Source organism: Euprymna scolopes, chromosome 5, assembly GCF_053919585.1.
Source record: "Euprymna scolopes isolate OS-2025 chromosome 5, ASM5391958v1, whole genome shotgun sequence".
Classification (NCBI taxonomy): Eukaryota; Metazoa; Mollusca; class Cephalopoda; order Sepiida; family Sepiolidae; genus Euprymna; species Euprymna scolopes.
Window position 1 is genome coordinate 60,302,407 of NC_136486.1, and position 24,406 is coordinate 60,326,812.

Consider the following 24,406-nt stretch of genomic DNA (forward strand, 5'->3'; position numbering starts at 1 on the left):
CTGCTACACTTATATCCCCTGTGGCCTTGCCTGGCCACACATATGTATGTATATATATATTTATATATATATATATATATACATATATATATATATATATGATCTGCATTTGTGAAGAAAAAGTAAATGCTTTATATTTCACAATATCATACTTCCTTTCCCCTATTCTTATAGAAGGTTTAAATATACAGCGACCTGTAATTAAATTATTTATATTATTTTCTTCTCTAAATAACAAGAGTAAGTATTTCATAACACACAGTATAATCTATCTATTTTTCATACGAAAGGTGAGCAAACAAAAACCGAAAACGCACGCGTGCACACACATACGTATATCTATCTACCAATCTATCTATCCACACACACACACACACACACACACACACACACACACACACACACACACACACACATATATATATATATATATATATATATATATATATACTAGCAGAAGTACCCGTCGTTGACTGGGTTCAAAAACAGCCTACAGAAGATGGACTGTGATTGATGAAAGTATGATAGGTTATGAAAAGGAGGAGGTTGTAAAGAGATAGGTTTTGATACTCAAACATTTTACCCTAAGCAAAATATGATGAAAGTAAAGATTATTTTCGCGAAAATATATTTTTTATATCAACTTTGTTTCCATTCGTAGCCAAGAGTGAGCAACAAAATAATGTTTCCTTACAACAAGAAAATGTTATATATATAATAATATAAATATACAAGAAATAAATGTTACCATAACATTTACGTAGAAAAGTTCATTGATTTGTATTGTTAAGTAGTTTGTAAAAAAAAAAAAAAAAAAATTCACGAACCGGTTTAAAAAAAATCAAAATAGCAGCGACTTTGAAATGGAGCGCCCCGTTTTCAATTTGAAGGAGGGGCACCTGAATATTTTGTGTTAATTTAAAAGAGTTCCGTCAACGTAAGGAATATTTATAAACACATTTTAATATTTTCCGTTATTTTGTACTTGAGTAATATTCGATTATGGCACGTGTAGTTTATATAAAATTCATTTAAGTAGTTATCGCCTCAAATTTCGTTTTAATTTCGGTTCGCTGAATTTATTTCAAGTAAAGAGCATTAAAAACTATTTCAAAACAAAAAAAACATGAACTGAACTTTTATTGAATATGGTAACATTTATTTCTTGTATATTTATTTTTGTCGGGTAGTCGTTTGTTGGCTTTTCTGCTAAACACTCTTACTAAATAATATCGACGAAATATCGAAAAACAAAGAAACAAAAACAGTTTGGAAAAATAATGAAGGTTTACTTAAGTAAAATAATCCGAAACAGCAAAATGGGATATTAAAAAAGTAAACACGTAATTACTTTAGTTTTTTTTAAAGCAAAGAATCGATATAAATATGAATAAGAAGAAAATGACACCCTTTTCAAGCTGATCAGTGTAGTATTGCGCCGTCGGATTCAGGGTTGTACTATTGTAATGTAAAGAACACACAAAACGGGTTTAAATCAACTGAATTCCTTCTAGTACACTGACAAAAAAAGCTTAAACAGATATATAAATAAAAATAAAAAGGTTATATAAATGTTTTTAAAAAGACACGTAATCACGCGAGCAGGATTTTTCCTTCTTTTGACACCATAACAAGTAACGTTCTTATTTGTTATTATTTATCTATTTATCTATTTTCGAAAGAGTGCCACGTGCAAGTGGAGAAGGAAAAACAGAGTTATGCAAAATTTGTGTCGAGAATTGTCTAAAGTTCCGACTTTTTTTTTGCTTTCACTTTAATAAGAACGTGGATTTATGAGGTGAATTTATTCGAGACAATATGATTCAACTCAAAAATAAATAAAAGCTAACGTGAATTAAGATTTAGGTTAAGGTGTTATTGTGGACCCTCGCCCCTTTTAAAAAACCTTGTTAAAGTTTGTGCCATATTTCCATTCTATGGAGGTCAGGCGCGAACGAACACCCAATAATTTTATTATACCATATTCTTTCAAACTGAAACATAATTATCAAAGTATACTTACGCAAATAAATATGAAAAGTCTTTGTTAAAGTTTGTGCAATATTTCCATGGAATACAGGCGCGAACGCAGACCCCACAATTTTATCATACCATCCCTATTTAAGTTGAAACATACTTATCAAAGTATTCTTATGTACATCTATATCAAAAACCCTTGTAAACGTTTTTTTATCCTTTATTTCCATACTTTGTGGACTAGGCGCGAACGCAGACCCCACAATTTTAATGAACCACCGTTCTGTCAGATCAAACATAACCATTCCCGATACTCGATACATCTTCTATTATAATATGCACTCAGTTTTTTAAAATAGTAACCTATATAGGAGCCTATTCGTGACCAGACACACACACAGACGTTCAGCTTTATATTATATATATATATATATATATATATATATATATATATATATATATATATATATATATACAAACACCCCCACACACACAAACACACACACACATATATATATATGCTAACAAAAGTACCCGTTGTTGACTGGGTTAAAAAAAAAACAGCATACAGAAAATGGACTCTGATTTATGAAAGTATGATAGCTTATGAAAAGGAAGGGTTGTAAAGAGATAGCTTCGAATTTGGGAATATCAAAACTAAAGCAAAATATGATCCAAGTAAAAATAAAATAGATAAACCCCATAATTTATTATACCATACATGTTCGCACTGAAACAATTATCAGAATATTCTGTGGATCTATATTAAAAAATCTTGTTAAACTTCGTGACATATTTCCATTCTATGGAGGGCAGGTGCGAACGAACACCCAATAATTTTATTATACCATATTTCTTCAAACTGAAACATAATTATCAAAGTATACTTACGCAGATAGATATGAAAAGTCTTAATTAAAGTCTGTGCCTATTTCCATTATATGGAGGCCAGGCGCGAATGCAGACCCCATAATCTTATTATACCATCCCTATTTAAGTTAAAACATACTTATCAAAGTGTTCTTATGTACATCTATATACAAAACACTTCTAAACATTTTTTTTTAATTTTCATTTTTTTATTTCGATACTTTGTGGAGGGGGAGCGAACGCAGACCCCACAACTTTAATGAACCACCGTTATGCCAGATCAAACATACCCATTCCTGTGTCTCGATACATCTTCTACCATTGTATGTAATCAGTTTTTTAAAATAATCAACAATATATGAGCCTATTCGTGACCAGAGGCATACATACACACACACACACATACACACATTCAGTTTTATATTATATATATATATATATATATATATATATATATATTCTATAATATAAAGAATGTGTGTGTGTGTGTGTGTGTGTGTGTGTGTGGTCACGAATAGGCTCCTATATGGTTGATTATTTTAAAAAACTGATTACATACAATGGTAGAAGATGTATCGATATATATATATATATATATATATATATATATATATATATCGATACATCTTCTACCATTGTATGCAATCAGTTTTTTAAAATAATCAACCATATAGGAGCTTCTTCGTGACCAGACACACAAACACACACACACAGATTAGATTTCAAGTAGATTATACTGTGTGTTATGAAATACTTACTCTTGTTATTTAGAGAAGAAAATAATATAAATAATTTAATTACATGTCGCTGTATATTTAAACCCTCTATAAGAATAGGGGAAAGGAAGTGTGATATTGTGAAATATACAGCATTTACTTTTTCTTCACAAATGCAGATCATATATATATATATATATATATATATATATATATATATATATATATATATATATATAAGTTACAGTTATATAAGTTACAGATTAAAAGTAAATTTTCCAAATAGATATTACACTGAGGTAATACTTTCAGAACGAGCCTAGACAAAAAGGTAAATATCAATATATAAAAATAAAGTAATATATAAATTTAATGTTTAAAATTGAATTCTGTAGATTAAAATACATACAAATATATTTAAGTTAAGAATTTATTGTTTGAAACATGGAATTTTGGGGGAAAATTATATTTATTTCCTTAATCCATTGATTTTCAATAATGACTTTTATCATCAGAGGAAATGAAATGCAATTAGCAAAACGTTCAGATATGAATAAAAAAATATTTTGCTTTTCAGCACATGTATTGGAAATGTTATTTAAAGTTATTTATATGGTGATTAAAAGTCATGGAAAAAGGATATCATACAACCTGTGCAGACCAATATCAGAATGAGTTCAATAGTTTCCGCCATTATTGAAATTCGATGGATTAAGGAAATACATATAATTTTTCTCCATATATTTCTTGTTTCAATAATGTATTCATAACTTATATATATTTGTATATATTTGAATCTACAGAATTTAACTTTAATCATTAAACCAACATATATATATATATATATATATATATATATATATATATATATGTATGCATATATTATACACACACACACACGCACACACACACACACACACACACATATATATATATATATATTTATACATATATAATACGAACTTATAATAAAAATACAAATTACACTTACACACGTCATGTACATGTATATTTATAATGTCTTATATTGTATCCGCCGATGAATCAGTCACATTTCATATCTTTAACCATTCGGATTTAATTTCACAGATTTTCTTCGAACCGTAAGAACAACTGTATGATAATCTATTAAAAGTGTAATTCGATTCTATGGAACCTTTTAGGGCTGGTTAACATCGTAAAAACGTAGATAAATCCGCCTTCTTTATTTTTTTAATAGTTTTTATAAATTCACTTATAATAACTTTAAGTTTGTAAAAGTGATTTGGACTAAAATCTTGGTGTTTGAGTTCACTGTTTTTGTATTTAATATACATATATATATATATATATATACACATGTATTAATTATATATATATATTTATATTAATTATATTATTTACTTTTCAAGTTGTTTTTCAACGTCTTTAATATTTATTTCACAACATTATTACTGTTTGTCTATATATATATATATATATATATATATATATATATATATATATATATATATATATATATATATATATATATACCGTAATGAAATCAGAAACCTGTAGTGTTATCCTGATATACACAATGGTAAACGTCAATCTAATATAAATACAAGTATTTATATATAATTTAATCCTAACCGAATAAAAAAAGCTCAATAATAACTTTATAAATTGTTTTTGGAGTATTCGGTCGAACAATAGATTTGGGTTGTATAATTCAACTATATTTTCTTTCTCTTAAACATGCACACACACATACACGCGCCTACGCACACACACACATACGTGTGTATGTGTTTGTGTGTGTGTATATACATTTATATATATATATATGTATGTGTGAGTGTGTGTGTGTGTGATGGGACGATCCAATATTTTTCACGAGACCGATACAATTACCGATTTTGAATCTCATTTTTTATAAATCTCTAAATATTCAAATACAGATTTTTTAAATATTTTTCTTGATAACCGTAAAAAAAACCCCATGTTAAATATGTCCATATTTTCTCTAACGTGAAACAATACATTGTGGGTGATAGTCTATAGTTTTATGGGCTACTATCAGTTCAAAATCAATAACTATTTAGTTTTTATTTAATCATTACTACTAGCAGTGAAGAATGTTGTTTTAAACTAAATCAAATAAAAAAGAAAATTAATAGAATCGTATTGGAAAATAGGCACACATTTTTCTGATTGTTGTACCGATTGTGATACTTCAGAAAGTTATGATTTTTCCCTTTCCAGATTTCGACAAATCGCCCCAACACACACACACACACACACACACACACACACACACACACACACACACACACACACACACACACACACACACACACACGCGCGCGCGCACACACACACACACACGCACACGCACACGCACATATACATACACACACATATATTTATATATATATATATTTGTATATATATATATAAATATATATATATACATAGAGATAGATAGATAGATAGAGAGAGAGAGAGAGAGAGACAGAGAGAGAGAGAGAGAGAATCAGAGAGATATTTAGACGCTGGTGGCTGGATAATAGATAGGTATAGAGAGATAATATACGGAGAAAGATAGGGAGATAGCTATTGGGTGGGGGAAAGATATTAAAGCTATTTAATTATAATAAACTATAGAATTAAATTATTTTATATTTTTACTTAATCTCTTTATGAATAAAAGTCGTCGCTTTTAAATTAGTTCCAAAGAACAAAAAAAAAAAAAAAGAAGACAATTTCAAAAAGAAACACCTGTTTGACCTCTCGTATCATTGTCCTGTCACATTGTCATCTATTTTGTAAAATATTAAGAACAACCGAACTCGAATAATCATCGATTTCGACGCGACTGCTACCTGCACATTGCTGATTGGAAGTTTTTTTTTTTGCTGGAAATTATTTTAAAATCAGGGACATATTAATTGGACTTCATCGGACTTTTGGAAAGGTGAGTCGATCTTTGCATATTTAATCAGTTTTGTATTTTTTTCTTACAATATTTTTTCACAGGAAATTATGTACATTTTTTTTAGTTCACGCTTAATTTATTTTCCCATCTTGTTTATGGTGCGTAATAATTTTTTAATAAGAGTTGCATACTTGAAAAAATATTCCTGTTTAATTGACTTTATGATTCGCTGGATACAATTCGTCCTGCGTAAAGCCTCCCCAGCATTACGCTCTCCTTTGTGAGAAGAGGTTATTGAAGATCGCCCGAGACGCTTTCAACAGGAAAATGGTTCGGGATCTAAATTCTTCCGTTTTAGTAGCCTTAGAGTGTACCCTGGGGAGGGGATCTATCCTTGCTTACCTTATTACCGACCTTGTGTAGCACTTTTCTTGCTGTAGATTATAAGTAAAACCAATCATCTATCTTTAGGAGGTGGAGGTACTGCTCATCGCCTTAACTCAAGGAATATTGACGTGTCGATTATTTCTGTATTAAGTCAAAGTGATGTGCCCCCTCCCTGTCGAGGGAGCTGATGTTGTCCTCTTTCCGGCCTAATGCCAAATATTGCTTAGTGGGGACAATTAAATTAAAATTACTTTATGCCTCGAAACTTGTTCCTTCGGCACCAACATTCAACTAATTTCGGCATGATGCTGGGCGTGTGCAGTTCTAGTAGGTCCACCCTCTCAGAATTTGGCTTCTCTGTTTGAGAAGGGGATAGTTTATTGCTAGTCGCTCGAGCCGCTTCTGCTGGGGAATGCTAAAGAGACAGACTAGTTATCTTTTGCAGGTTGTGGTGGTCCTCCTGGAGAGTTCTGACTTTTAGATCCCATTTTTTAGACCCTGGTGGCACATTTTTCACTGGCAAGGAGAGATAAATACCCATTTCAGACTGGAACTCTCAAAATGGAACATATTTTTAATACTAATAATTCACAACTTATTAATACTCAAATGCACCTGGGCGTTACCTTTGCATACTTGATAGTTTGATTGCAAAGCCTAAAGTCACTTAATAATAGGGTAACACGGCGTTGCTCGGGATTGAATGAAGATCAACAATTGTTTCACACTCCTATATTTAATTGTCATCGCAATCGATGAAATATCCCATTTTTCAACTGCCAGGCACATAAAGTACCTTCGTATGAAATTTATAGAAATCTACTCAGCCGATTTCGAGTACATAGGGAACGAACGCACAGACACACAGAAAAAGTTTCTCTTACATAATAGAGATAGAGTTTTTTTTTTTACTATTATTGTTGATAAGAAATATAAATCAAACCAGTCTTGCAAACCATCAATTTGATGGTTGTAGGTTAAATTTTCAGTTCGGAATATGTGATCATCCAGCCACAATGGAGGCCTGTAATACAGCTAAGCAGTTTGTCTATAGATGACGTCTGCGATAGGTTAAAATTAGTATTTTTTTTCTTCCCGGAATTTAAACTGCATTCTTTATTTTTAGTTTTGCATTTTTTTATTCAAAGCTTCTTTAGACAATTTATATATATATATATATATATATATATATATATATATATATATATATATATATATATATATAGAAAGAGAGAGAGAGAGAGAGAGAGAGGGAGAGAGAGAAAGAGAAAGAAAGACAGAAAGGGAGAAAGAGAGAAAAAGGGAGAGATACAAAGAGACCAGCGGGGTTTTCTTCCTGAGATATAACTTAGATACTTTTATTTGCGGATTACTTGCGTTTAAAAAGAATATTTTTATTATCGTAATTAACTAAGTCAGTCATCTCTTTTTAATTTTCAGTTCATTTATGTTACTTTAAGTATTGTAATTCCCTGTATATAATTTCAAGAGTATCGTAGTCCTTATACCCTCTCTCCCCCCCACCGTCCCCCCACACATACACATACACTCACGCGCGTGCGCGCGCACACACACACACATATATATGTATATATATTCAGGACCATATATATTTTTTAGATTATATATATATATGTGCGTGTGTGTGTGTGTGTGTGTGTGTGTGTGTGTGTACAACATATTTTCATTAAGGCAAATGTTATGGGCCAACAATAAATGCTACGGCGTATCTTTGTGTTTCCTTTTTCGTGTGGTCCATCGAGCATTTTTTGTCAAGTTACCGTGTGTTGAATCCTAGTTTTTTTTATATTATATTAATTTACAATATTTTTGATTAATTGATTCAATCGTTTTACGCGGGATACTATTCTTCTTGATTGCTATTTTCTAAGTCTGTCGAAGGGTTCGGTGATGTGTGATGTTTAAAATGTACACATAGGTGTTGAGATCCCATATGCGAGAAGTTGTCATGTGCAAAGAATGTGATTAATTAAAGTGATTAATTAGCAATTATAAAAATTAAAGCGGTTTAAATGATTTTTTGTCGTTGTTCTCTCTCCCCTCTCTTTCTTTCTCTCTCTCTCTCTCTCTCTCTCTCTCTCTCTCTCTCTCTCTATATATATATATATATATATATATATATATATATATATAACGTACTTTGGGGTATTATCGTCAAATCCAACTAAAAGCAAGTGCTTTGTATATGCGTCTTTTAGCTAGTTGGCCCTATTACCCCGGACTTTGCGCAATTACCCAGAAGTACGGTGTATATATATATATATATATATATATATATATATATATATATATATATATATATATATAACTACTTTATTTACTCACATAAACTTAATATACAAAAGTATAAATTCATGCGTAAACTTTAAGTATTTACTTCAAAAGTGCTCAATACGTAGGTAGAGCTAGTTAATGAGTTATAAAATATGTATGGTGATTATATATTTTATAACTTACTATATATATATATGTATATATATATATATATATATATATATATATATATATATATATAGAGAGAGAGAGAGAGAGAGTTTTATATAACTACAAACACTTATAATATTTAACGCGCATTTGATTATTTGCTCCAGTACGTAACATACGTGTCCATCCATCTAGCTCTTTGTCTATCTATCTATCTTACTATCTTACTATCTATCTCTCTCTCTCTATCTATCTATATATCTATTTATCTCTCTCCCTCTGTCTCTCTCTGTCTCTCTCTCTATATATATACATGTATATCAGAGAGAAAGAAAATTACCATTGAAAGTTGAACTTTACCGTCAAAATTTATTGTTCGACTGAATACTCCAAAAAACAATTTACAAAGTCCTATGCTATTCTTTTTATTCTTCTCATTAGAGGAATAAAGAAATCAGCAAATTATATTTGTAGCAATGCCAGAATTTGCCACTCAAGGCACCAATTGAAACCGCATTTATTGTAGTTATAAATTGCCAAATGAAAATAATAAAAAAAATATTGGATATGTAAAATACTAATATAAAAACAAACCGCGCATAATATTTCAGCATGAATGAAACTCCTCTAGAGTTGATCCAAAATGCAAAACTTCTTTAGATAGAATGTATTCCAAAATAATTCCAGACTGACGATGCATACAATCCGATTGGAAAGTTTTCAAAAATTCGATTCGGAAGTTTACAAAACAGCTGAAATAATGAAAATTGTTTTTTTCGGGCAGAGCAGCAGTTCAAAGAGAAGTCTGCCCCCAGCCAAATGGGACCCAATAGTAAGAAGAAAGAAATCCCAAATCCTCACCTTAAGAAAGAAAAAGAGTGTTTTTAAGCGGGGTAAGAACAAACAAAAAAAGGTGAAAGCTCGTATTACTGTGACCGGAAATTTTCTATACAGAATGAAACAGATCTTTCTATGAAAACATTCGATGTTATTATAAAAAAAAACTGTAGGAGTGATGCTGATAATTTTTTTAAGTGTTTCAGAATCATAGTATATTAAGACTGTGAGAATATCATGAAGATGATAAAGATGACAAAATGATGATGATGATGATGATGATGATTAAAATAATAATAATAATAAATGCAAAATAATTCTAATAATAGTATAGTCAATGATCATGGGTAATAATAATAATAATAATAATAATAATAATAATAATAATAATAATAATAATAATAATAATAATAAGAAGAAGAATATTAATTTAGTGATTATAGTAATAAATTAAGTAATAACTATAAGAAACTAATAAAGATGCCGATAATAATAATATTTATAATAGCAGCAACAGGGATAGTGACACAAATGATTATGTCAATCATATAGCGATATTGATAAAAGTGAATATACACAATTCTCGTCTCTTCGCCATAACACCAAAATGAAGAAAAAGAAAAAGAAATTAACGAACCGGAATTTCGACCCTGATAAGGTTATGTATTAGCGAAATATAGGACTAACAAAAAGAAAAGCAATAAATAAAAATGATTTTATCATTATATTCGACACTTCAAAGTTTTCAAAAATTTCTCAATTAAATTTTACTTTAAAAAAGTGTCTTCAAAAAGTGTGTAACCATCTTTAACTTTAATATATATATATATATATATATATATATATATATATATATATATATATATATATATATCCAAATAAATAAATACATATATATAAATATAAAAATATACGCATACAGAGAAATATGTATAATTTCGGAGTACTATTTATCTTAATATGTAAAAAATAATATAATATAATAACAGCCGATAGTAGTATTGATTATTTCTATAATTCTCAAGATAAAAGAAGTAAACTAGGTTAGACAAAATGATAAAGTCCGGTAGAATCGGTTGAAACTACAATAATAAGAATGTATAGTAGTAAAAAAAAACACATGCTAAAGTATTTATATTTTAAATTGTAATTTCAAAATTGCAATACTTGTATTTTGCCCTATGTTTTCCATTGGAAAATCGGCTCACTCTTTGTAGCAATTACATTTTTTGATTGAGGAGACGTTATTATCCTAACTGTCTCAGAAAGGCAGAGGTTATAATATTTAGATCCAGGGTAGTAAGACTGCGATTTACATATAATACTCCAATTAATTGAGACACGAATATTATTAGATTTAAGTTTTTTTTTTTAAATTAAAGTAACCAAAGAAATTCCCTGGTTAATATTTGCATTTGTTTTTATTGCTAAAAGATGGTGTGTGGTTAGAGATTCTCTGTTTTATTAAAGTAGAAGTGGATCCGATGTATGTGTATGTTTTGGGTTCATTGTGGATGTTGTTTGCATTTAATATTAGATTGTTATTAAGGTTAGGATAGGAAGTTGGTGAATGGGTGGGGATGTTATTACTGGGATGGTTTCCAAAGTTATTATCATGGAAGTTGTTTGTGAAGGATCTCATTATGTATATTATTAGTACTGATATTAATCAAGTTTATTAGAGGAGGGATATATTCAAGTTCATTGGCATTTGTTTGACCAAAGATTGGTTGTTGGGAAACATTAGTAGTGTTTCTTTTGAAAGGATTTAGATGGTATCTACGTTACAGTACATGAATAAAACACATTTTTATGGATACAGTTATTATTGAGGGGGCATTCTTTTTGTTTTTGACAATTATATTTGATTTTCTTGGCCAAGGGTAAAGGAAATGCTCGGGCATCTTTAATTGTCTTATTATTAGAGGTTGATATATATATATATATATAAATATATATATATATATATACATACATATATATATGTACGAATGACGTACAATAAGTAATGCCCCTTACCCACTTCCCATAGGAGTAGAGCAACGAAACTTGGCACAGTTATTAGTCTTTCTCGACATAGGAACCACCCAGAGTTATGCATTTCTTCCACTGTTTGATGCAGCTCTGAAGACCGTTTTTGTAGAACACCCACGGTTGGTCCTCCAACCACGACGTGACTTCAAAAATCAAGGCTGCATCAAGGCTGCATCAGCTTTCCTTTCAAAAACAACTTCATGGCTGGGAAGAGGTTAAAGTCAGAGTGTACAAGGTCAGGAGAGTAAACCATAGGGCAAAAGAAAAGTATTGCAATTTTTAAATTACATAGTCCCTCTGTTAAAATTTAAAATATTAATACATTAGGATGGGGAGGGGTTTCATAACTACAAACCCGTGCTTCTGATCTGGCGACATGCGAGTTGTGGACCGGGGCGTTGTCCGAAAGGAGGAGGGTACCTTTGCTGATCTTGCCCCGCCTCTTGATTTTGATAGCTTCCCTTAATTTCCGCCAAAGTAAAGCATACTAGGCTCCTGTAATTGTGGTGCTCTTTGCCAGGAAATCTGTCGTCACTACTGCGTCCTGGTCCCAGAAGACTGTGAGTATGACCTTGCCAGCGGAGCGCTACACACTTGTTTTCTTTGGAGTCCAAGTGCTTTCATTGCGTTGACTGGGCTTTGGTCTCTGGTTCACAGTGATGGACCCAGGTTTTTATCCTGTGTAATCAGTCTTTTGAAAAACTTTGACTCATCTTCTTGGCACATCTTCAAATTCATCCTCGAGCACTCGAGGCCTTCTAGCTTCTGGAATTGTGTGAGCAACCTGGGAATCCATCTGGCAGAAACCTTATGCATATGCAAATGGTCATAAATGATAGTTTCCATAGACCCTGTAATAATCTTGACATCTTGGGCTATTTGGCGAATAGTAATTCGCCGATCTTCCCAAATGGCAGCCTCAACTTGACGGACAGATGCCTCATCAATGGCAGAAGGGGGGGCGACTAGGTCTGAGAGCTGTTTCCACAGACTTCCGGACATGTTTGAATTCACAATGCCAGCGTTTTACAAGGTCATATGATGGGGCATAATCACCATAAGTTTCTTTCATTTCATCAAAAGTCTCCTGTGGGTGCGTTCTTTTCAAATACAAAAACCGGATCACTGCTCGACATTCAAAAGGCTCTATTTCACACCTGACTCAGTTCAAATACCTGTTAAACAGAACCCACAATTAGTTCAGAGCTGCAAATTGCCACATAACCCTTAGAGATATATATCATTGCACATGCAAAATTTCAGCTAGATCAGACAACTGAAAGTGGGTCAGGGGCATTACTAATTGCACTTCCCCTGTATATATGCCTATACACCTATCTATCTATACACACTCACATACAGACATATATATATATGTATATATATATATATTAGAGAGAGAGAGAGAAACAGACAGAAAGACAGAGGTAATTACTAAAAGTACTTGTAATTCATTTACTAACAACCGCTACTACTATTTGTTGTACATTTTATCATTTATTAAAAAAATACTGTAAGCCGATACAAGTATTTTAAAACATTCTTATGCCTAATAATAAATATATTATTATTATTATTATTATTATTATTATTATTATTATTATTATTATTAATATTATTATTATTATTATTATTATTTGTACTGACTAAAAGTTATCACACAGCTCATCATCAGCAATTACTCACTGAAATCCGGTTGTGTCTCTTAGAGTCTGAGTGAAGAAATCCTACTATGTTTAAAGTACACTCCACCTCCTTCAGTAACCATTTTCAAATGAATTTGAGGTATTGCTACACCCGTTTACCATTGTCTTCTCGCTGCCAATTACTATTAGTCTTCACTGAAATCTGGTAATAATAAACCTCCTTAAGGTCGCCGTTCTTGTCGCACTATTTCAATGGAGGTTTGGTTAGTGCTTTCTATCCGTTGTCTTTTCAACCTCTTTGACCCTTCTTGAATATTTGGTGTGACGCCCGTCAATGTGTACACTACAATTTTTTGTTGCAGGGGGGGGGGTTAGTTAACTGTTGTGGGGGAATTACCCTCCAAATGGACTGTTCTATCCATTATATAAACCATAGACCTTTTGATCCCAGGTGTGGATTAAACACCAGAACGACCCTCGCCTGCTTACTACTCTTTTCAGTTGTAATCTTTTTACGTTGTTGTTCCAGTAATAAATTGTTTAAACTCTATTCCGTTTTTTCTGTTTTCTTTGTGGCTATTGCAAGCCATAACACTGGCGACATTGGATTCGGAGAACGTACTCACGTTTAAAAAGAGTGTTCTAAAAAACTAAACACTGACGACATTGGATTCAAGGAGCATACTAAAATCGAAACCAGTAATGACATTGGAAAAATACTCGCGTTGAAATAGTATTCTAAAAATACTAACGACGTCGGACTCAAATGTTATCAAGCCTAAAGAAGTGTCTAACATAACACTTGTAACTGAATGGTTCACGGTAACTAAAAAAAACAAAAAAACGCAGATCATTACGGGAAAAAAAAAAGAGTTGAACAGAAAAAAGTTCGTCACGACTTTCAAAAATAGCGCTGTACTTTTGCAACAAGGAAAAAGTTCGTCGCGATTTAGAAAGGTAAATTTTCATACTTTGGGGGAAAAAATTCGTCACTTATGGTTTTCGCTGCTAAAATCGGGCGTAATTTTTTTTTTCTCTGGAGAAAAATATATACTTGATTTTTTTTCTTTAGACAATGAACTTTTTATATATTTATGTTTTTTTCTGTTCGTTTTATTGTCTGGAGGAAAAAATAAGAAAGAATAAATCGGTTTTGTAAAATTCAGCGAACGTTCTGAAATTACTAATGCTGACAAAGCAAAATGGACGCATTGAAAGTAGCGTTGGAACATTTGACCAAGTTGCATATCGATGCCGCAAAGCGTCAGTCACAATTTGAGAAACAGCAAAAGGAATTGCAAAAACAGCGGAATGTCAAATACGAACCGAGAAACAGTTCGCCGAACGTCAATTACGAACAGAGGAGTTACAGAAATTATTAAAAATAGTCCGAACGCGGAAAGCAATTCAGGATTTTCTCAAAATACAATATGGACCGCGATAGACAATTTTAAATAAGGAAGAGGAAAAATCATTCGCAGCGTATTTTCGGCGTTATGGAGATTTTTTTTAATATTGACTGCAGCAACTGGTCTGATCCAGACTTCTACTACGAAAATTGGAAACGGCTGAGCATGATAAACTCGTGGATTACATCTTGCCTCGGAAAACAGCAGATTTATCATTCAATGAGACGGTAAATTTGTTAACAGAACTTTTCTCGCCGAAAACGTCTCTTTTCCATAAGCGTTAGAGATGTTTGAATGTGGTAAGAGACGATAGTGACGATTTTGCCACCTACGCAGCTGTAGTGAACAAACACTGTGATGACGTTAAGTGTCTGAACTAACAGCAGACAATTTTAAATGTCTTGTGTTTGCGCAACGGGTAACCTCGGGAAAAGATGCGGAAATCAGGCGCAGAATCCTTACAAACTTAGAAAATGAACCGAACTTAATACTCCAAAAATTGATTGAGGATTGTCAAAAAGTAGAAATTATAAAAAAAGATGCAAGAAATATCGAAGCAGGCATTGCGAATATAAAAAAAGTAACTAAGAAAAAAACCGTCGAAATGGCACACAGACACTAACCACCGAAACTCAGAAAAACTAAAAGCACCGAGCGCTTATTTCAGATGTGGTGGAATACACTGGGTAAGGGATTGCCCATTTTTAACAAAAAGATGCCATTTATGCAATAAGATCGGTCATAAAAGTTCGCACTGTTGGAAAGCTCAGAATAGAAGCTGTGTACGTAAAACCAGGACGTTGTAGATGAAAATCTACGCAAATATGTAACGGTTAACATTTTCGGCAAGGCTATTAAATTCCAATTAGACAGTGGATTGGATCTTTCAATAATAAATCTCAAATCGTGGAAAATATTACGAAAGCCGACTATGTTAAAAACTAACAGAACGGTGACGACCGTTATTGGTACAAAAATTCATTTTGAAGGTGAATTAATTACAAACGTCACTTTACGGGGGAAAACAAGAAAAAATAAGATTGTATGTGCTAAAAGATAGTGAGAACCTGTTCGGTTCTGACAGCATGGATGAGTTTTGTCTCTGGGATCTTCCTATATCCACATTCTGCAAGAAAATAGACACCCGCCCAGCAGAAACGGAGAAACTTTTAACTTGTTTTAAAAAAGCATTCACAAACGTATTTACTCCTGGCCTGGAGAGATGTACAAAAATGGCTGCAGATTTTAAGTTGAAATCTGGCACACAACCGGTGTTTAAAAAGAAACGTAACGCCCCATTCGCTTCCCTGAACAAAATAAATCAGGAACTAGACAGATTAGAAAGCATCAGTATACTGGCTAAAATTGAATATAGTGAGTGGACTACTCCGGCAGTTTACGTAAATAAAAGGTCCGGGGAAATTCGCGTTTGCGCCGACTTCGCGACCGGACTCAACGGGTCCTTAGAAGATTGTCATTATCCATTATCTAGTCCAGAAGAAGTATTCACGAAATTAAATGGCGGCAAGTTTTTATTTAAGATCCACCTAAGCGACGCTTACCTACAGATTCCGGTAAACGACAAAAGCGCTTACCTCTTCTGTATTAACACTCATCGGGGTTTGTACAGATACGAAAGACTCGCGTTTGGTATCAAGGTGGCACCCGCAATATTCCAGCAAGTAATGGGTACTATGCTTCCGGCTTGGACACCGCAATCGCATATCTTGATGATATCATAATAGCGAGCAAAAGCAGGGAGGAACAAGAAAAACATGTCAGACAAGTATTCAGTCGAATACAAGATTATGGATTTAAGATCAAAGCAGATAAATGCGAGTTCTTTTTACAAACAATTAAATACCTGGGTCAAATAATCGATAAAGATGGCAGACGGCCAGACCCAGATGGGGCGATCACTATTAAAGAAATGCCGGCACCAGTAAACATAACTCAATTGCAGAGTTTTTTAGGTTTGCCAAATTATTACAAGGAGTTCATCCTAAATATGCACAAATTGCGCGCACCACTTAATGAATTGCTGAAAAATAATAAGGCTTTGGAGTGGACAGAAGATTGGCAGACATCATTCCAAGAAATAAAAAGAATCCTGACTTCAAAACTATTCCTAGCACATTTCAACCCACAGTAGCTAGCGACGCTAGTCAATATGGCGTGGGGAGCGTGCATGCTACATCGTATGCCGGGTGGCTCGAAACAGCCTATTGCTTTCGCATCATGGACTCTCTTGCCAACGGAAAATAATTATTATCAGATCGAGAAAGAGGCCCAGGGAATTATATTTACTGTTTCAAAATTCCACCGGTTCTTGTACGGAATACATTTTTTTCTATAAACTGACCATAAGCCGTTGAAATCAATTTTTGGATCAACAAAAGGGACTTCCAACATTCACTGCGAACCGACTATTAAGATGAGGAACTATTCTGCTGAACTCTAATTTTACAATTCAATTTCTCTCCTCAAAACAACTAGCCAATGCAGACGGTTTGGCGAGACTTATTCCTGCCAAAATGGAACCTATTGAAGATTCAGTAATCGCGGCACTACGTATTAATAGTGATGTAAAAACCATGATAAACAATATTATCCGCGAACTGTCGGTCACACTTCAGGAAATTAAGTCAGACTTTCTAAATGACAATTTCATTCAAACCACGAAGCAGAAATTAGCACTGGGTGACACCAGTTCAGACATTTTTCTAGTTGCGACAAAATACTGTTATACGGTGAAAGGGTTGTCATCCCCCAAAACCATTCAAAAAAGAATTCTCAGGGATTTTCAAAGTGATCATCCATGAATAAACAGAATGAAACGTCTAATGAGAAGTTTTGTTTATGGGCCAGCTATGGACCAAGATATTACCGACATGCTGAACAGATACAAAGGCTGTGCTTTGGCTGCAAAAGCACTACCGATAACATATAAACCTTGGCCTAAGGCTGAAAAACCATAGTCGAGGATCCATATCGATTATGCGGGACCTGGGGAAGATTTTTAATACCTGATAGTAGTTGACTTTTACTCTAAATGGCCAGAGGTACTAAGATGCAAAAAACTGACCACGGCAACAATAACACATTTTTTATTGGAATTGTTTGCTCGGTTTGGGTTGTACACTGTCTGGTTAGCGAAAACGCTACACAGCCCACCTCGACAGAGTTCAGAGAATACTGCGAGACGTATCAAGTCAAGCATATTACGACATCTCAGTACCACGCCAGAAGCATCGGCCAGGCCGAACGCTTCGTCAATACGCGTAAAAGGGCATTAAAAGAGGCGCCCGGTACACCGACAGAAAAGGCCCTTCAGCAATTTCTGCAGGTGTACAGAATTACGAGAAATCCGAGCGAACTAGATGCGGGATCTCAAGCAGAAATCATGTTTGGACGGAAAATCAATCCGCATTTGATAAACTGCTACCCAAAGACATAGTACACAACAGAACCTCTACAATGCCAACAAACGGATTAACAGGGGAGATAAACTGTATTTTAGACATTTTAGAAATAACGTTTCTTTTTTTGGAACAGGGCACGATCTTACGAAGAATCGGGCATGTTACATACATCGTTAAGGGTCCAAATTTCCAATATAAGAGGCACCTGAACCAAATCAGGAAAGGCTTCTACGAGGACCAGGAAGATCCACCGCAAGACGGCAGTGAGGCGATTGAAATTGTGTATGACCGTTTTGACATAGATCCTCCAAAAGGGATGTCAGAATCGAGACGCTCCGGCAGAAAGAGAAAGCGCACAGACCACTTGGTGGTCTGCCCCAAAAGAAAGAAATACTGATTTTCACAACCGCGGAAATCAGCTTGGGAGGGAATGTTGTGGGGAATCACCCTCCAAATGGACTGTTCTATCCATTATATAAACCATAGACCTTTTAATTCCAGGTGTGGATTAAACACCAGAGCAACCTTCGCCTTATCGGTGACGTTTACTACTCTTTTCAGTTGTAACCTTTTTACGTTGTTGTTCCCGTAATACATTGTTTAAACTCTATTCCATTGTTCTGTTTTCTTTGTGGCTTATTGCAACCCATAACATTAACTTAAAATTTTGCGGTTAAAAAAATAATTATTATTATAATCTTAATTATTTTAAATAAGTAAAAACTTTATTAATTTTACGTATGTACAATGGTAGAAACTTATTATTTTGACATTGAATTTTAATATAAAACAATTTGTTGTATACATGAGAGAGTGTTTGGTTCGATCGTATACGGCACAATCACGTTGGCATATCGGTTCTCGCCAGACCACCGAAGTTAAGTAACGTTGAGCATGGTCATTACTAGATGGGTGACTATTTGGGAAGGCAAGGCGTTGTATGTATCAGTATTATGACGTGTACTTCTAGAACTTCGCTTTCTAATACATTATTTTTCGTCGCGTGCAAGCAAAGACCATATGTGAAGGCAGCCTCACATATAAGACCTTAGTCATTGTAATGGCTACCCTTCATACCAACTGTCACTATCAAGCTCCCCTACTCCCCGGGGAGTTGGTCCCCATTTTCCCTTCACTCCTAAAAGTGTAGTATCTGTCCGGTAGATCCTGCAAGCAAAGCCCATATGTGGGGGCAACCCCATATATAAGACCTTGGTCAATGTAGGGGCAGCCCTTCATACCAATTGTCACTATCCAGCTCCCCTACTCCCCGGATAGCTAGTTCCCATTTCCCCTTCACTCCTCAAATTAAAAAAACGGCCTTGTGCCTAATTTGCTCGGTGGTGGGGGGCAAATAAATACCCTTTTCTTGGCCTTTCGGCCAAGATCAAAGTGTAATATCTGCTCAGGCAGATACTGCAAGCAAAGACATACGTGGGGGAAGCCTCACATATAAGACCTTGGTCAATGTAGGGGCAACCCTTCATACCTATTGTTACTATCCAGCTTTCCTACTCCCCGGGGAGTTGGTCCCCATTTCCCCTTCACTCCTCACATTAAAAATCGGCCTTGTGCCTAATTTGCTCGGTGGGGGAGCAAATATATACCCTTTTTCTTGGCCTTTTGGTCAAGATCAAAGTGTAGTATCTGTTCTTACCACACACTCTACTTATGTTTGTTACTTTTCTTTGGCCACATAGCTAATATAACGTTTCAAATTCCCTAAATCAAATAATTTTTGTGATATAAAGTAAGGAATCTCTTTTCTGTATTAATTTAATGTAAAATAATCACCCACTTTACAACCAGTCAGTGTCAAAGCCATTCAAGTCATTCTCCAGATCATTCAAGTTGTTTTTCAAGGATTGAAGTTATTTTTTAAGCATTCAAGTCATTCTTAAGTTCATTCAATTCATCCTCAAGTTCATTAAAGTCATTCTAAGTTATTTACTTGTTATTTATTCGTCATTTCATCCCATTTATCAGTCATTTTAGTTTATCTTTAATAATTTCATGTCAATCCTACATTCACGCATTCATTCATTACACGAGAGCACGCGACTAATGACTATCGGCCTAGTTAATTCAAACTCTGGATTTGTTTTATTATTATCCTCCTGCAAAGCTACAACAATTTAAATATTGGATTCTCCTAAGCTTTCTTAGGTATGTGATTCTGCATATTAAAGAAACTCGTTTATGGTTTTATTAATAATTTCTATAGTATTAAATAAACAATAATTACCTGAAATTGAGAATTTGATTTATCAATGGTACACTCTTATTTAGATTGTCTGGACACACACACATACCCACACATATATTATCATATTTATATGTGTCTTATATGTACATAGATATGCACATGTATATATGCATATGTATATATATATATATATATATATATAGAGAGAGAGAGAGAGAGAGGGATGTATATGTACGTATACATAGATATATGAGCATGTCTTTTTTTGTATCATGGCATATTCATGCCGCAGATAAAATCATGGTCAGCATTCTCCATATGCTTCGGTCCATTGTTGGTCCGATTCCCCTGAAGACATCACATGATTTTGAACTTGGCAGAATACATGGCGTGGGTTGTCATTACCTTCTCCCGCGCAGTGGACTCTAACTCCCCTGTTTGCACCTATCCGTTGTCCTTAGATCATCCGAATAGTTGCAGTCGAATAACGTAACTCTTAATACCATAGAGCCGTTCATCTGCTAGGGATTCATCCTCTTTCATGGCCATCCAATGTCTTGCTGGCGACGTTATCAGAGTTACCTTCTCCTGGATACATGTTTTAACTAAGATTAGGAGTGCATCTCATAGCCTAGAAAATCAACTGTAGATTCTTGTATAAGACAGGTGCTCGTTCAGAACAAATGTTCTTTTGTAGAGCACAGTTGAATTGAATTGTAGAGTACATGATACTTGACTTGTTTACGTTTAACTTTTATTCACATAATTACGTAACAATCTAGTCTAGTATCTATATATTAATACGCTAATCCGTTCCGACCGTTATCATCCTAACATCACTTAAAAGAAAAGTGGAATATTCCAAATGGCTAATAAATAAATAAACATTTGATTTAAATAAAACTAAAAAATGGTTTCACCCGTAAGGAAAATGATAATCACATTAGAAACATAATCATCGCAAACAATAATTAATGAGAAACAAATTATAACACTTTATTGTAACTCTTAAATATCATTAAAACCATATCCTCTCCAATAATTTTCAAAACAAAAAAGAAATTTACATGTCAGTCTTTGCACGGTTTTAAATTGGTAATTTTATTTCATAATTTAAGTCATGTTGAGAGGAGACTGTAATTTATTTTATAGATTCTTTTTAAAATAAAGAAATATACTAATGAATTTGCATCGGTATTTTATAATTTATCATTCAAACATAATAGTGCTTGCATATATGGTTAAGTGGCAGTTTTAGGTGTTCAAAATCATACAAATATATAAGGAGGTGAGCGAAGCTTTTTATGATTGGTTTCCACAGCAACTACGTCGCTTCAGCGACTACTGTTGCTGCTAATTCACTGCTATCACGACAAGAAACGTAACAAATGAAACAGAAAGAATGAAAGCAAGACAGGAAGATAATTGTGGGGATTTTTTGAAAGCAGACGAATGCCGTGTTCATAGGGTAAAAAATGAGATTGAAATTAAAAACAGAGGACAAGAGAATTGCTGGAAACCTGGAAAAATCATGGATTACATTAGAAAAATGTAAGCATGAAAAGTAATTTTTAATATTGCAAGAGAAGAATGTGAGCATGAAAGGTAATATAGTTAAGCTTAAACATGGAAATGTAAAGGGTTAGTTGTTATAACTGAAAAAGAAAAGAACGAGACATTCATTCATTATTTGTTATTTATTGCGGACTGTTATCCTCATCTTTTTCTTTGTTGTTTCACGACGTTTCGGCCAACTATTCCTCTGGCCTTCGTCAGGTGGTACCCGCGACGGGATAGGAACTCTGAATCTTCTGACTGCATCCACTGCCTTCCGTAGTTGTTGTCGCCTCACAACGTTTTGGCCAAGTAAGCTTCGGCTGACTTTGGCTAGGATTGAAACCGCTCTCTTCAAACAATACTCACCAGGAACTGTAGAGATCCAACGTCTCCATCAACTGCACCACGGCCCCCGAAGGGCGATCAAGGTTGAATTTTAAGCTCTTATAAATTAATGTTTTTTAAAAATTATTTATTAATTTAAAAAAATGTTTTTTTTATTATCTGATCTTCCATGGTCGGGTCCGTATCGAATGGTAGATATTATTTTAATTGGAATTCATTATTGAGATGAATATTATTTATTTATTAATTTTTATTAATTGCGGACTGTTATCAACTAAAACAAAATATTCTATTAATATTTTTAATAATGAATTTATAACTTAAAATAATGATGCAGCATTAAGATTTTATAAATTGGATTTATAACATTATATAATCAATGCTGCAATAGTTTAAGTTATAAATTTATTGTAATTTTTACTAGAATATCTTGCCTTTCTCTTTTCCAGTTTTAACAACTAGTCTTTACTTTTAAGATTTAACCATATTACTTTTCAGGCTCGCATTATTCTCTTGTAATATTAAAGATTATTCAGATAAAAACAATATGTGCTAAATTTTCATTTAAAAAAATGTAAATTTTTAAAATTAATTATTTTCAACTTTATTGGAGCACACTATTTTGAAAGAGTATTTTCAAGTTTAATACAAATTTTACAATATTTTTTATTGTTAAATGAAGGCACACAATAGTTACAGCACGCCGTTTTCTTCTTATGTTATGAATAGTTTTCTAAATAATAATGTTATTATTTCAGCATGGTTCGATAAGTGTAGAAATACCAAGAATTTACAAAAAATCGTTTTAAATTCGTCGTTATTTGTTTTATTTTTTTGTTTTATTCAGTTTATTTATTATGTGGTTAAAATGTTTTCAATTACCCTGGTATTTCAAAGAGTTATGCATTTTATTTTATATAAAAATATTCAGAAAATTAAAACAAATTATATTTTGTATTCATTTTATTCATTGTTTAATAAAAAAACATTTCCCTTATTTGCCCATCGAAACAAATACAATTAGTTTGTTAAACATTGTAAATTAATTGTTGATTTGCTTATATTTCTATATAAACCAAAAATGGCCTCCTTTACCAGTAGGACTCCTTGTCATTTGTTCGATGTTCATTCAATCGTAAAATAAAAAAAAATAATTGTTGCATAATAATGAATTCAATAATTGATTAGTTGATTAATAGTTTATTAACATTTAATTTAATTAAAAATTAGTTGTTTATGTTCATTCAATCGTAAAAATAATAATTATTAATTTACTTATATTTCTATATAAACCAAAAAAAGTCCCCCACTTTACCAGTAGGACTCCTTGTCATTTGTTCGATGTTCATTCAATCGTAAAAAAAACAAAAAACATTTCCCTTATTTGGCTATCGAAACAAATAAAATTAGTTTCGTTAAACAATGTAAATTAATTGTTGATTTGCTTATATTGCTATATAAACCAAAAAATGTCTCCACTTCACCAGTAGGACTCCTTGTCATTTGTTCGATGTTCATTCAATTGTAAAAAAAAACAAACAAAGCCAGTATCATCGCCAATAACAACAACAACAACAACAACAACACCGCCACTACCAACAACAACAACAACAACAACAACAAATCTTTGCTTCAACGGACTTTACTGACTTTTGG

The 24,406-nt window shown here is 33.0% G+C and overlaps 1 protein-coding gene across 3 annotated transcripts in view; it reads left to right on the plus strand.

Moving 5' to 3' along the window:
• Window positions 1–24,406, plus strand: part of LOC145276815 (uncharacterized) — a 475,667-nt gene that overhangs the window by 1,099 nt on the left and 450,162 nt on the right. For 2 of the 3 annotated variants that reach the window (XM_080128146.1, XM_080128148.1), the window contains exon 1: window positions 5,900–6,501. The exons of the other annotated variant lie outside the window; for it this stretch is intronic. The gene's annotated coding sequence lies outside the window, so the exon portion shown is untranslated. Of the gene's footprint in view, window positions 1–5,899; window positions 6,502–24,406 lie in introns of those variants that run through there. 3 annotated transcript variants of the gene reach the window in all.